At 44.9% G+C, this 13,781-nt stretch overlaps 1 pseudogene; it reads left to right on the top strand.

Annotated features, from left to right (window-relative positions):
• The first annotated feature begins 1,302 nt into the window (after positions 1-1,302).
• Positions 1,303-12,548, top strand: LOC134369064 (histone-lysine N-methyltransferase PRDM7-like; annotated as a pseudogene).
• The last annotated feature ends 1,233 nt before the right edge of the window (positions 12,549-13,781 follow it).

Raw genomic sequence — 13,781 nt, 5'->3', positions numbered from 1 at the left:
AAGTCTTTGCCGTGCAGTAAGAAACCCTTGTAAACCTTCAGCCCAAGACCTTCATATTTCAGCCTGGGAAACCTCAGATCCCCTGATCCCCAAGAGACCTCGAATCCGCTAACCTGGACTGACCTCAAACCCCCTCGGCCTGAGACACTGATGCACCTCAGCTTCAGACACCTTCAAATCTACCGTTCACCCACAGGAACGCCAAATCCTCTAATGCTTAGAGCCCAAACACCCTAAGCCTGAGGAATCACAATTCCCCTCAGCCTAAGGCACCCCAACCCCCTCAGCCTGGGAAACCCTAAATACCGCAGCCACAGAGAGACCAATTTTCCCCAACCTTAGAGATCCTGCTCAGCCTGGAAACGTCCTTCAGCTTCAAAGACCCCCAAATAACGTCAGTGTCAGAGAGCCTAATGCCCCCTAATGAGAGACCCCAAATCTCCTTAGCCTGAGAGACCCCGAGTTTCCTCAGCCTCAAAAATGCCACATCCTCTCATCCTGAGAGACCCCAAATTCACTTTACCTGATGAATCCCAAAGCCTCTCAACCTGAGCATCCCAAATCTCTTCAGCACGAAAGACCCAAAATCTTGTCCTGAAAAACCCCAAATAATATCAGCCTGAGAGACCCCAAATCCCCTCGACCTGAGAAACCCCCAGAACCTCAGCCTGAGAGACCCCAAATGTCATTGGCCTTGGAGACCCCCAATCTCCTCAGCCTGAGGGATTGCTGCTCCTTAGAGATCCAGGCTGCTTTACTCCCAGACTTTTCCAGAATCTCCTGGTGGAGATCCCGGAAGCCTTCCTATGAGAAATGTTCATTTCCTCTCGCTGGAGGAGAGCCCCGCTGGTCAGTGTAACCTGAGTCCCACCAGTCAGGGGCCCTCAAGGTCTCCATGGGACTCCCCTAGCCCTCACACCTCAGGAATCCCCTTGAAGACCCCTAGCCTTGACCCTCAGTCACCTTTGCCACACTTCCTCAGATGCATCAAGATGCAGGGGAACTGAAACAAAACAGCTTACATTAGGTGGTCTGTGATGGCCAGCAGAGACCCCCCCATCCCGTCAATAGCCCCCAGACCTCCCCAACGCCCTCCAGTCCTTGCAGGGTCCCCACATCTTCCTGGTCTGGACACCCTGGCCAAGTGGAGAAGACAGAGCCTGGCTCTGGGCAGTGGTCTGGGCTGTGGCCCCCTCTCAACAACCTCTCTTTCCACAGGAGCTTTGGCCTTGCAGCTGGGAGACTCACGGGAACTTCTCTACCTTGGAGGTGGAGCAGGGCCTGCCATCCTGTCCCAGCACCATGAGCTCCAACAGCTCCCCGGAGGAGAACCCTGAGGGAGATGCAGGGAGAACAGGGCGGAAGCCCATGGTGAGAGGTGGGGGAAGTCGAGCGAAGCTCCAAGCAGGATTTGTACGAAGGATGGAGAGGGGGTACTAGTGACAAGCAGCTGGTGTCTGGAGGGCCACAGACTTGCGGCCTGCAACTCTGTGTGACCCTGGCTGTGCATGCGCATGCAATGGGGACAATTGGTCCTGTCTGGGACTTGAGGGAGAAAAGGAGACTAGAATCAAACTCTCTGTGTTGGGGAGAGCTAGGAAAATGCTGTGTTCTCTCAAACAGAACACAATCTGGGGAGGGAGGTAACGAACATCTTTATCCTTGTTTCACAGAGACCACCCCAAGACCCCAGCCTATGTTCTGATTGTTAAGATTACAAGGCAGAAGAAAAGGCCCCACTCGATCTTATGATGTGTGCAGTAAATCACTGATGAACTATGTTATTTTCTCTAGGCTAAAGATGCTTCCAAAGACATTCCCATATACTTCTCCAAGGAAGAATGGGCAGAGATGGGAGAACTGGAGAAAATTCACTATAGGAATATGAGAAGGAACGATAATGTGCTGATAAATTTAGGTAACTTCAAGTGCTGGTTGCAGACCGGCCTGCGAAATATAAAACAGGTCTTCTGTCCCCGTGTTATTTTGGCTCTCTCTTAGGCAGCTGCATGGGCCCACAGTTCCCTTCTGTATGGAGAGAAATCTGGAGGGGAAATTTTGTTCTTCTTCATCTTTTTTTTTTTTTTTTTGCCAGTGCACAGCCGAGTATCGGCACTAGTCATGCAGAGCTCACATCTTGACCTTGTTCAAGACTCTCCCAGCACGCGCTGAGCCACACTGGCTTTGTGGTGCTCTCCATTGCCACCACCACAAAGCCACACTGGCTTTGTGGTGCTTTCCATTGCCACCACCCTTTGTTCCTCCTCTCACCACTTCCCTTTTAGGACAAAGATTTGGCTTCTTTCCAGGTGTCGGAGCCTCTCAACCAGCTTTCCTGTGTCACCAAAGGCAGACCAAGCACCATGTGGATGACACTGAGGATTCTGATGAAGAATGGACACCTGGGCAGAAAGGTGAGGGGCCAGGAGGAATTAGAGGTGACCTCCTGAAACCATCCTGGGTTGATGTCTCGGCTTTATCTCAGGAGTTAACAAAGGAGACCATGTTCTCTCAAAAACGTAAATGTTCAACAAACAAACAAGATGCAATACAGTATATACAGTAAGAGGCTATTCATATAAAGGTTTTAAACCTGTAAAATAATTACATATTTTATTTACAGATACAGTAATAAGTGCTAAACGTATAAAAATCTGAATGTGAGTAAGAAATACCAAACTCAGAAGTTATTATCACAAGAGAAGGAGGAAGGGATGGCAGGTGGCTTCACTGCGTCATAGTTAGCTCTTTTGTCTGTTTTATGTCTATTTTTGAATTTTGAAATAAAAAGTCGAAATGAAAACATTTCCATCAGCTGTGTCCGAATGTTGAAATAGGACTGGATGGTGACGGATTTATAGGATTTCCAGCATTATTCTCCACACTGTTCTATATGTTTAAAGTTTATCATTCTTTAAAGTAATAAAAGAAAGACTGGTTTTGCTAGACATTGTTAATTAATCAGCGGGAAATTAACTAAACTTTCATTGAACTGTAAATCCACCAAAAAGCTTTCTAACCCTAATGTCTTAATAGTTCAGTCATTGGATCAACGGTCTTAGAAGAAGACATGACTAACCCCATGGTTTGTCATACATCGTTATCTGCACTCAGTTGATCCCCACCTTAGTCACTTTATCGTCTCTTATCGAGAAATCTTGTGGGATTTCTACAAGAATTTTTTTTTTCCTTTTGAGATTTCTTATGAGCAATCACACAACGGCAACTTACCCTTCCTAACAATTTTTGAGTGTTTGATATTATTAACTATATACACACTGATGTGCAAGAAACTGCTAGAACTTTTTCATCTTGCATGACTAAAGCTACACCCGTTGAACAACAACACACCATTTCCTCCTGCCCCAGCTCTTGGCAACAATTCTACTTTGTTTCTATGAATTTGATTACTTTAGATACCTCATATAAGTGAACCATGCCATATTTGTCTTATTGTGACTGGCTTCTTTAACTTATCAAAATGTCTTCAAGGTTTGTCCACGTCATAGCACTGGCAGGGTTTCTTTATGTTCTAAGGCTGAATAATAGCCCATTGTATTTATATACCACATTTTCTATATCTATTCACTTGTTGATGGATATTTAGGTTGCTTCCACCTCTTGGGGGGAATCTCTCTCTTCCTCTTCTTGTAAAAGCACTATTCCCATCATGAGGGCCCCACCCTCATGAACACATCTAACCCTAATTACTTCCCCAAAGCTCCATCTCCCAATGTTATCACACCAGGAATTAGAATTTCAACATATGAATTTTGGAGGAGCAAAATCCAGTCATAGCACCCATTTTTTAACTGAGTTTTTTTTTGTTGTTGAGTTGTAGGAGTTCTTTAGATATTCTAGGTATTAACCCTTTTTCAGACATATGGTTTGTAAATATTTTCTCTCATTCTGTAGGTCGCCTTTTCACTCCACTGATTTTTTCTTTCAGTGCTCAGAAGTTTTCAGGCTTTACATAGTCTGTCTATTTTTGCTTTTGTCACTGATGCTTTTGGTGTCATTTCCAAGGAATCATGGCCAAATTCGATTTCTTGAAGCTTTCTCCTATGTCTTCTTCTTGGAGTTTTATACTTTTGGGTGTTAGATTAAGGTCTTTAATCTATTTTGATGTTGTTCTTGTATGTAGTGTAAGATAAGGGTCAATCTCCATTCTTTTGCATATGGCGATCCACTTTTCCCCATACCGTCTCTTGAAGAGACTGTCCTTTCCTCCATTGTGTGGTTTTGTTTAGCGTTTTTTCATGAAAGTTAAGCCAATTCATTTTTTAAAAGATAAAGGTAATGGAAACCTTGTGAACACAAGAAGAAGCAGAGATGAGGTTTGGTGTTGTTTTCTTTGCTTTGTGGTGGGTGACCATTTACCTCAGTTGGTGAGAGTGTGGTGTTAACACCGAGATACAGGGTTCTATTTAAAAAAAAAAAAACATTTTAAGAAAATTAGCAATGCCTCCAATAGAAGCAAAGGTCTTAATGTTACTTCAGAAACCGTTTTCAAATCACCCTTGGATAATACTTGGAATTGTCACTCTAGTTCAGAATTCTCTGTCCCTAATGAGAATCTTCTGAGCTGGGAAATATTTACCGACCAAAACACTGATTTCTCATCACCTTTTAGTCAAACCTCCTCGGGCGGCCTTCAGAGTGGGACAGAGTAAACACCAGAAGGTGAGTAACTGAAAAATCCTATCGACAAGTCAATCTTCCTCATGGAAGATCCAAACACATGTAAGGGAAGGAGAATGTGCAGAGTATCCTAGGACTGCTGCCTTTCTTTCCTGATCTCTTCAGCACAATGTCTGACATCATCATTTTAAGAGTTAATAAGTAGAGCAACAATAATCACTACCACTCGTTTTATTTTTGCAATATTTCAGACTTTATTTTAAGCATTTTACATGAATAAACTCACTCAAATCTTACAACTATAACTATAACCATTTTGTGGATGAAAAAACTGAGCTACAGAAATGTTTGAGATCACAGTCAGTAGTGGTTCAGTCTAATCCAATACTCCTTCATTCTCTAAAGTACTTACAAGCTCATTAAAACTTTCGTGTTTTGTAAAGTTCATGCTGCCTTACCCGGACAGCTTTACATTATTCATCGGACTGATTATTTCAACCTAATTCTTGTCTGCTGTGCTAAGTGAGAGATACGCTAAGACACTCTGAGGGAAACTTGCAAATATACAGTCAATTTTCACTGCGCACGGTCCCAGAGGAAGACGGAGATAGTTCCTACTCTCTCACAAGGGATGCATTCAGATGTGAGAAAGTTGCTCCAGGCCCTGAGAAGTTTGAGGTTTGACTGAGAAACAACAGATAGGAAAATGACTTAGCACTTCATGTACTTTACACTATCCAGTAGAAATGCATCCTGGTACTGATTTTAAACTCTCCTCCCTGTAGGAAGAAGTAACTACTCCTTTCTCTGGGCCCAAATTAGGCAAATGTCATGCTGTTTCGAATCATTTATTTAGCCTGCTGCTTCTGTATTGTGAGCTCTTTGAGAGCATGGTCCATACCCGATTTTTCTCAGGAGTCCCAGGCGAGGCTTAGAGCCCCTGAGGGCCCCCTGAATGTTTTCTGAATGATTCCAAGTTTTGCAAATTAAAATACGTGTAACAGGGTCAAGTAATGCTGAAGATAATATCTTTGAATTAGATTTCAACTGTAGAGATGGTTGAGGAGGTAAATCGATGTCGGGACTAGAAGAGAAATTATTTATCTCATGTTTGTACTGTATTTAACAACTCGCAAAACACTTTGGTGAACATTATTGCATTTCATGTTCACTATACCATTAAGAATGAGAATGCATGCCAATTTGTGGATCAGAAAGCTGAGTAGAATTAACTAATAGTACACCCTTCCTTAAGTAGAATTGGTACAGGAACCAGTTCATTCAATTCCAAAGTTAAATATTCCTTCCAGGTTATGGCAGTTTGCAACTCTTAGCATCACTTTCTTAGTTGTCTGCATACATTTATACCAACTGTTTCTTCTCCTCCCAACCTCACTGTTCATTTTCTAGATGTGTGTTGTACCCTCTGTGCTTTTCTACATTTCTCTTTCCATCAAATGTCTACTAGTTCATAGAAGATCCCCTCTTTTTCTCTATAAGCCCCTACCTCCTTCTTTCACAGACCTGGTTGAGTCTCCTGCTAGTATTCCAAAATATTCTCCCTCCCTCACTCTCACCTATATAGAGAAAGTTGAAAGAAAAGAGCCTTAAGACATGGGTTCTAGTCCTGGAGTCACTACCCAATCAGGCCTTTCCTTTTCTCTCTGGTATTCTGACACTCCAGGTTTTTCAAGGGACTGTTGAACAAAACTCCTTCATGTGAAAACATGTTCCAAGCCCTAAGAAACTAAATAAATGTATGTTGGTTTTTAATATGTGACTCTCACATTAAAGGGAATGTCCAGGGCACTGTTAAGTAATGAATCTAGTTTGAAGAAATTGCCCGGAACAACAGATTTCCTGAACACAAGTGACTCAGAGAAGGCCCAGAAACGAGTGTCCCCTCCTGCAGAAGCAAGTACCTCCAGACGGCACTCTAGACAAAAATTGGGTAAGAGAAAATAATTTGGGGACTTTATCCCCTCTAGGTCCTTTAGAAAAGTTGATGAGTATGGTCTAGATATGTGGCGTAGACTTTCAATAGGCCTGCACTTAAGCTGGACTATGCTGAGACCAGAAGTTAGGTACTGTACTGAATAGCATGTGGGAACACCAACTCTGAAGTCACACGCTTGTTTTAATCCACGCAGAATCATTAGGGCCTTGGGCAGACATTATAAATTCTCTGCACTCCTTAAAGCTAATCTGTAAAATGAAGATAAACACATAAAGCTCATATATGTTTTAAAAGCATTAAATTAAATATAAAAGAACTGATACATACAACTGTGATAATAGAGACCACATTTTCTTATTGTACATCCATGCCTAATATGTAATGCACCCTCAACAAATATTTTGTGGATAAATAAATGCATGAATGAACTGTTTTGTAAGTAGAAAGTTTGGGAGGTTCAATCTGATCATGGGAATCCAGAAACTAAAATTGACTTATGCATCTGTACTCACTGTGGAGTCTTAGTCTCTCTGAAATAATAGTTAAGAGGTACTGAAGGGGTGGGGAGCCAGAGTATGTAGAAGGATAGATAATAATTTGATGGTAAGAGATTTCACATCTTCTGAAAAAACAGAAACAAACACTCCAGACTCCTAACTTCACTCACTTACTCTTCTCCAATGTAGAACTCGAGAGAAAGGAGATTGAAGTGAAGGTGTACAGCCTGCGAGAAAGAAAGGGTCGGTCATACAAAGAGGTCGATGAGCCTCAGGATGAAGACTACCTGTGTAAGTGACCCTTTTGGCCCACTCATGGAGAAGGCTATATCCCGGTAGAATAATTTTATCTTGTTGTTTGACCCCAAATCATTCCTTTACTCTGGTGGCTTGGAGTACAGGATTGAGGCTGAATTATGTAAATGCTGGGCTCTTTCTGAAGCTCTTTATATCCAGGAACATGCACTATACTTTTCCAAATCCCTGCTGCTCTCGCCTCCAGATTGTGAGAAATGCCAGGACTTCTTCATCGACAGCTGTGTGGCTCATGGACCCCCTACATTTGTAAAGGACAGTGCAGTGGACAAGGGGCATCCCAACCGCTCAGCCCTCACTTTGCCCCCTGGGCTGAGAATTGGGCCGTCGGGCATCCCTGAGGCCGGGCTTGGAGTATGGAATGAGGGATCCGATCTTCCACTGGGTCTGCACTTTGGCCCCTTTGAGGGCCAGATCACAGAAGATGAAGAGGCAGCCAACAGTGGCTACTCCTGGATGGTGAGAAGGGCCTATCTTACCCCATCTTCTGGCTTCCTATATCCCTTCTGTGCCTTTGGTGGGACATCACCTTCTACATGCTAGAACATGGATACTGGCAACATGGTTAGCTCTGTGTACTTAGTGGTCTTTGCATGAACCTGGAACTCCTATTTAAAGGTCAGAGGGTGAGTGGGAGAAAAGTGGCACAGAGACAGAAAAAGTGCATTCTCCCTATGGGGCCTCAGCTCTGACTGGACAAATCAACTCAGATGTGTAGATTATGCTGAGGAGTACACAGCATGTGCCACCATTGGCGGCTGAATCCATGCAGGCTCAAAATGCATCGATGACAGTACAATAAAATAATTCTGATTATTACCTGCCCCTCAACCCCAAAATGACTAACTTATTTTTCTGAAACTCAGATCACCAAGGGGAGAAACTGCTATGAGTATGTGGATGGAAAGGACAAATCTCGGGCCAACAGGATGAGGTAAGGCCAATAGGTTTCGGGTTCCAGCAGGGACACTCATCTCTCTCAAGCTCGGCTTCTTTCTTCCTCAGCATGCCTCCCTCGATGGTTTTTACACTCTCTGTTCTCCTTACAATGTTCTTTCATATTATGAACATCCAGGAAAAAAGAGATAAAATATAAATATTACCATTTCTTTTATGAAAAAACTAAATCTCTATGATAGACAAAATTGGGGCACCAGAATAAACGCTGAGGAGCCTAGATTCATTGGGGATGCTGGATTCGCACTTTAATTGATCTAATCAGCATTTATTAAGCACTTACTATATTCTTGTTTAGAAAATGGAGTACATCACATGAACAGATCACACAACCCATGCCCTCGTGGAGGACTATTGCGCGGAGATGTGAAACATTTGATTATAGGAGAAGTACACAAGGCCAAGACAACCTAAAACAAGGGACCTTTAATCTGTGAGGGCAGGAAATCTTGCCAGCTTCAATGAAATTAAAACCTGAAGCCTGAGAAGTGAGCTGCAGGGTGGTCACGGGCCTCTGTGCTGCATGGACCAGCCCCTTTCCATGAGGGACTCTCATTTTATTAGAAGATAAGAATATGGACATGCTGTTATTATTCCGTATTTCCATGCTAGGACAAAGGGACCTCTAAGTTTCTATGGGAACCCAGGGAGGCAGGTGAATGGCACCTAGGTAAACTATGGGAGATTAGAGAAAGGTCTCTTAAAAGAAGATAGACTTGGGCTGAGTAAAGAATGATGTGTGCTAATCCAGAAGCGGAGTACATGATTGATCAAACACCAAATTCTGTGCTATCAGCAGAAATCGATTCAGAGTTTAGAGAAGTGAGAAGTCAGTGTTTTATGGCCAATCAAGGTGGAGGTAAGTCTGTAATTGGGCTTTGAAGAATGGATAAGTAGGCAAGGGGGGGGAAAGCATTCCAGGCAGGATGAGCACCATAAGCAGGACTTGGAGAAAGAGGCTTAGGTATGAACAGCAGGTTCCTGGAGGAGGGTAACGGCATGGCCCGTCACAGCATGGGGGCCTTGACCATCTGGTGACAAGCCCAACATGGCCCTGGCAGGTAGTGGAGACTCACTGCCTGTTATTTTCTGTCCCTTTGTCTGCCTCAACCCCAGGTATGTGAACTGTGCCCGGGATGATGAGGAGCAGAACCTGGTGGCCTTTCAATACCACGGGCAGATCTTCTATCGAACTTGCCAGGTCATCAGGCCGGGCTGTGAACTGCTGGTCTGGTACGGGGATGAATATGGCCAGGAGCTGGGTATCAAGCGGGACAGCAAGTGGAAGAAAGAGCTCACAGCAGGGAGAGGTGGGCACCACTATGATTCTTTAAATAGAACAGAAGAGAAAGAATTCTCCTTGGGAATTTTCATGGTACAACTCTTAAGTAGAGTAAAATGCAGTCGAAAGATGGAAAAATTTCAAATCAGGTGCTTCTGAAATTAAGGATTCATTTCATTTGCCTTTGACACTTAGGGACAATTTATATTTTGAAATTTCTGTTCTTATTTTATTTTTTTAACTTCTTTATATGAAAAATATATAACAACATATAGTCCTGACGGGCTTAGAGATAAAGAACAAGTCTCAAGCACCTACCAGCTCTTTTATCAAGGCAGTTTCATCTGGCTCTTTTAATTGTTTCTTAATTTCTTCCATATTCCTAAATAACATGCATATGTTGTTTTTCATTCATTCATTATTTCAATTAGTTGTCACGTGATTTCCTACTCTGTGCCAGACGATGTTCCAGGAACAGGAAATACACACAGAACAGGATGATCAGAATATGTGCTCTTGAGCAGCTGACACGTGAATTAAGGAAACACGCAGACACGCACAGGCATGTGCATATCAGACAGTGATTCGTGCTTTCAAGAAAACTAATCCAGAAAAGAGCCTAGAGATCATCATGAGGGGAGGGAGGGTGTGACAAGGGACGGTCAGGGAAGGTTCTTCTCAGGACATAACATTTGAGAGGTGCAGAGTTGTGGGCAAAGGACTCCAGGCAGAGGGAGCAGCTCGTGCAACAGCCCTGAGGCAGGAGAGAGTGAGGGTGTTTGAGAAATGGCTGAGACCACCCAGGTGAAGGAAGCAGAGAAGAGAGCAGAGGTCAGAGAGATACACAGAAGCCTGGACATGTAGTGCCCATGATTCCTGCCCAGAAACTGGGGATTTTCCTAAGATGGAAACAATTGTGGAGTTTTGGTTAATTTTCAGAAAATAAACTGCAGTGGGTAATCCCATCAGAGTCCACTTTAGACTCCAGGTAAGAGAGGATGGTGGGTTGGATAAAGGTGGGAGTCAGGAGGTAAGAAGTCTGATTAGGGATATAATTAAAACAGAACTTTCTATTAAATTTGAAATGGCCTAAGACTGAATGAAATAACTCAAGTAGGAATATTTGGCGTGTCACCCAAGGAAGGACATATTTTCATTTTATGATTTGTGGACAGAGAGAGAAGCAATTCACAATCTAGTTTAGGCAGCAGGAACCAGAGTCCTTTACTCAAGGGGGACTGGACCACTCTGAATCCCACTTCCTGATGGAGAACCAGGTACACAAGAGTCCTCAATTAAATGTCTTTGACGGGGGAAACTCAAATTCAGTGTTCTTTAACCACTACTCTACACTGCCTTCTACATTTGTGCATCTCCAGACGAAGTGGTTCCTGACTTTATAGATCCCTTTCCCCTCATAAGAAAAGTCACTAAGGATGAGTCCATCCATAACAGCCCCTTTTCGTGTTGCTATAACACAATACCTGCGACTGGATAGTTTATAAAGAACAGAGGTTTATTTGGCTTATGATACTGGGACAGCTGCATCTGGCATGAGCCTCAGGCTGCTTCTACTCATGGTGGAAAGTGGCAGGCAGCTGGCAGGTACAAGCGGCAAGAGGAAGCATGAGAAAGAGAAATGGGGGAGGTGGTAGGGTCTTTTAAACAACCAGCTCTCGTGGAAACTAATAGAGTGAGAACTCACTCACTACTGCCACCTTCCAGGGAGAACATTAATTCATTCATGAGGGATCTTCCCCCCATGACTCAAACAGCTCCCAACACTGCCATATTGGGGATCAGAATTTCACATGAGTTTTGAGGGTTCAACACATCCAAAATCTATCACCATCTATGTAATCCAAAGTCAGTTATTATTTCTCAGTAGAATAAAATAGCTGCAGATGCTCTATCAGGAAAAGTACCCAGAGATTAGGGGGAGAAGACGATGTGATATGACCCAGAAGATACTTGTAGTGTGTGTGGCAAAGTCACTGCAGTTCCTTCTGTATAAAGACTGAAGCTGCCTCTGATGCTACTGAAGGTCCCTGGTTTGGCTGATATATAGACAAGGCCCTTGACCTAGGATTTCTGGGTTTCTGAGGAAGATGTAGAGAACAAAAATGGAATGAAAAAAGACTGTAAAGGAACACTCGGTGGGAGACAGCAGGCGTTACCACATGAGGAATGATTAGGGGAGCAGGCCTTACCATACAACAAAGCAGATGTCCCAGACAGTGTTGTCTACACCTCCCCTAACCAAAAACTTCCTCTTTCAGCAGAACAAAAGCCAGAGATCCACCCATGTTCTTCAAGCCCTCTGGCCTTCTCCAGTCAGAAATTCCTCAGGCAACATGTGGAACACAATCACTCCTCTCAGACCTTCCCAGGGACATCTGCAAGAGAACTTCTCCAGCCAGGGAATCTCCATCCAGTTGGTCAGAATCAGGAGCAGCAACGTTCTGATCCACACAGCTGGAATGACAATGCTGAAGGTCAAGAGGTCAAAGAAGGGTCCAACCCCTTATATAAAAGGACAAAGCAGAGGAGAATTTCAAACACATTTTCCAGCCCACCCAAAGGACTAATGGGGAGTTCTCAAGAAGAGTCCAGAACAGGCCAGAAAGTGCATCCAGAGGACACAGGCAAATTATTTGTGGGGTTAGGAATCTCAAGAATTGCAAAAGTCAAGTGTGGAGAGTGTGGGAGAGGCTTCAGTAACAAGTCAGGCCTCATCCTACACCAGAGGACACACACAAGGGAGAAGCCCCAGCAATAAAACCACATCTCAACAGAGAGAGAGGTGGCCACCACACACCTCCACGCCCCAGCACTGAGGGGGCTTCAAAGAATGTCTTTTGACCTCTTGCCTTCCCCAGGAGTGTCGAAAAAGATGTAAGCGATCAAACACACCCTCCACTTTCATGACCAGAGACGAGGCAGAAAATGTGGGGGGGCCGGGATTCCTTTAGGGCTCACGGGCTATGGACAGGTACAGATCCCCTCCATGTCCCACATGGCTCCCCTCTATGTTCTTCTGGCCTCCTTTTCCAATAAACGTTGTTCCCACACAAACCTGCAGCACGGGCTGTGTACCTCGTCCCCAGTTCTGAAGGTGAGAGAGTCCAGGAGGCCACGGGAACTCAGACTCTCAGCCGGGTCTCATGGGAACCAAGTCCCACTTAAATCACCTCCTGGGCCCAGGGAGAGAACCAGGGGAGGAGATGGAGACAGGGATGGGTCGGGAGGGGACCACCCCCACCAGCGCCCCATGGTCTCTCCCGTTACCCCCATCTCTGTAGCCTCAGAGGCGAAAGCCAGGCACAGACACGAGTGGGAACTCAAGAGAAAAGGAAAAGGAGTCAGGAAACCAGTTGGCCAAGGCTCCAACTTCTTCTCTATGGGTCCAGTCATCAGGTTGGGTATCAGGTATCATAGCAGAGGGGGCAATTGCAGCCCCAGGATCTGGGGCACGTTTACAGAGCAGGGCTTCAGTGGTGGGGTGGTCCCAAACCCTTTAATGACAGAGCCCTCACCAGCTGTGGGCTCTTGGTCCCTCCTCCTCCAGCTCCGGGAAACAGTGCAAGGGGGGCGGGGGGAGACTGCTGGGATCTGGATTTGAGGCTGCCCTACATATAATCAGGGTATGCTCCTGCGTAGGTCCTCTCCCCCAGTCCCAAAATTTCCACCTGTAAAATTAAGTCTCTGAAATGGGGGAGAGGGAGGCGGGGCCTAGAAAAGGGAAGGAGTCATGGGACAAGTCTGCCTGGGCGGGGACTCAGGAGGAGAATGCTCTAGGAGGTTGTAGATGGATGGAGTCATGGGAGTAACATTTTGGGGACTCCACTGTGACCTGTCTGAAGCTGGGGAACACAGGACGGGGTATAAAAGGCTGGTATCCAGGGCCAGGGTTCCACAAAAGAGCTGGGGGGAGATGGGGATGGCACTAGACCCCCTGCTCCTCCTCCTGTCCCTGTCCCCTCTTGGGAGTGAGCCCTCACACAGAGAAGAAAACCAGGTCACTGCACAGACTGAGTGTGTCTTCAGCGGGAGGCCGGCGGGCACAGGGGAGAAAGCTGATGATCCTGTGCCAGGTGGGCTCTGAGCTTCGGGGGCACTGCCTGGCCTGGGT

The sequence above is a fragment of the Cynocephalus volans genome, unplaced genomic scaffold, assembly GCF_027409185.1.
Source record: "Cynocephalus volans isolate mCynVol1 unplaced genomic scaffold, mCynVol1.pri scaffold_35, whole genome shotgun sequence".
NCBI lineage: Eukaryota > Metazoa > Chordata > Mammalia > Dermoptera > Cynocephalidae > Cynocephalus > Cynocephalus volans.
This window is presented reverse-complemented; position numbering and strand designations above follow the sequence as displayed.